Here is a 2,500-nt window from a genome sequence, read left to right as displayed (position 1 = left end):
CCAGAGATGGCAAAGCAAAAAGTGCTTTTGATTATTCCGAAGAAATAATCAGACGTTATTTGCTTTTACTGTGTTGCAGTTATCATCCTATGCAGGCGACGTAACTTGTTTCATTTATTTCCTCCTTTGCTAGTCATTTCCCTGGTATAAAGTGCACTTGCATATATATTTGTATATGTAAATATATATATATATATATATATATATATATATATATATATATTTATATATATATATATATATATATATATATATATATATATATATATATATATATATATATATATATATATATATATATATATATATATAATATAGTATAATATATAAACAACACATTGAATAAAGTAATACAAGGAAATTCACAACATTGAAATACAAGTTACTCTAAAAAATTAAATTAAATAAAGCGAAATATAAAAAAAATAGATAAAAAGGCATTATTAAAATTAGGAATAGTTAAAAAAGACACCTTGTCTAAACGACGTTCGGTTGCTGTATGGGAAACGCATCTAAAGTAAACAAGAAGGGCCTAGTTTAAGCTATATACAAGGGAATAGATGAAGAGTGGTTGTTCAAGGTTGGAACTAGTTTCTTTATAGCTAGGGATTCTAAAATTGGAAGGTGATGTGCGTATGGACGTGATAACAATATCTTAAAATCCTTATAGTTTATACTATTTTTACAAAATTTCTCATGATTTCTAATGTTAGATAGTTCTGGGTTGGACAGTTTACACCCTGTACGGAAACTAATGCCCATATGTGCATAACATCTCACCTTAAGCAAGCGGACGTGTTTCCAACGTAAGTCTGCCTATTGCATCGCAGCAAGTATAAATGTAGACAACGCCGGATTGCATTAAAGGAGGTAATCTCTCTTTATGACGCAACATATTACTTAGTTCTAGGGTTCATTAAGATAAACTTAACATCAACAGCTGGAAAATGATTGATTAAAATTCTCCTTAAGTGAGGTAAAAAAGATGTGTCATGCATATAAGGAAATCGTATATAAAACTTGATTTTCTGGGCCAAATGTATTGCTGCTGGAGGATGAAATGAAATTTCCAGAGTTTTCCTGACATATTTCATAAAGAGATTAGGAGGGTAACAATTTGATTTAAAATAATCGTAAAGAATTCCGATTTCTTTGTGGAAAAGACTCCAATCAGAAGTTAATATCATGGCTCTGTGGAGGAGGGTAGACAACGAATTTAATTTAAAATTGAAAAAACAAAAACTATGACAATATATATATATATATATATATATATATATATGTATTGTGTGTGTGTTTGTATATATATAAAAATATACAAATGTATACACACACATATATGTATATATATTTTGGGCAAAATGGGAAACGTGACTGTGTGTGTATCTCCTACGAATTCATTTCCATTGTCACTTCGAAAGAACGAAACCAGGCGGGTAGACAGAGGGCGGACAGGTAAACTCTATCCCTTGTTCCAACAATGGGGGAATGGTAGACCATATTCACGATTGTAAATATAACCAGTCCACGTGTTGATGCGTCTCAAACAAAAGTGGTCGTTTTATACTTTTCAGCTGAAATGTTTTCAAGCGAAGGTACACTTCAAGGAATGCGTCTATTCCATTAAGTCTTCAAAGAATCTGTTTCTTTTTCTTTACATCATACTTCTTGATGTAATAAATGTGAGTGCACTTTATAAAAGAGAAATGACCTACTGAAAGAAGTAAACAAATAAAATAAGTTGCATTGCCTCCACAGGATAACAAATATAACACAGTAAAAGGGAACGATGACGCTTAATTTTCTTCGGAATAACCTCACGAAAAAAATTCTTGCACTTCTACACTCCCATCTCTGGGGGATTTAAAAGTCAGTTCTACTTTGTCATTCCTTAAATTATTACAGAAAACCATTCGTGTATATAACCCATACAAAAACACACACACACACACACACACACAATATATATATATATTTCGTAGTGGCTCCTGATATAATATATATATATATATATATATATATATATATATATATATATATATATATATATATATATATATATATCGAGAATACACGTTAGCGCTGGGTACTGCTACTCTTCCTTATTTCGTAGTGGACTCCTGCTATATATATATATATATATATATATATATATATATATATATATATATATATATATATATATTATATATATATATATTATATATTATATCAGAGCCACTACGAAATAAGGAAGAGTAGCAGTACCCAGCGCTAACGTGTATTCTCGATACACTCATCAGGGTACAATATAAGATTGACAAACAGCTTCGAAATTTCAAAGTAAAGTATATCGAAAAAAACGGAACCAAGCAAAATACAGAACAACCAAACAGCCTAGTCAAGAAGCAAATGGGCCACACCCTAGAATTACACAAAGAATAAATACTAAACGGAAATGAAACTACTATGCAGTCTATCACGTAGTTAGTAAATTGTCAACTATACATTTCGTAAGCCA

Source organism: Macrobrachium nipponense, chromosome 11 (assembly GCF_015104395.2).
Source record: "Macrobrachium nipponense isolate FS-2020 chromosome 11, ASM1510439v2, whole genome shotgun sequence".
In the NCBI taxonomy this organism is placed as follows: Eukaryota; Metazoa; Arthropoda; class Malacostraca; order Decapoda; family Palaemonidae; genus Macrobrachium; species Macrobrachium nipponense.
Note: the sequence above shows the minus strand (reverse complement) of the source record.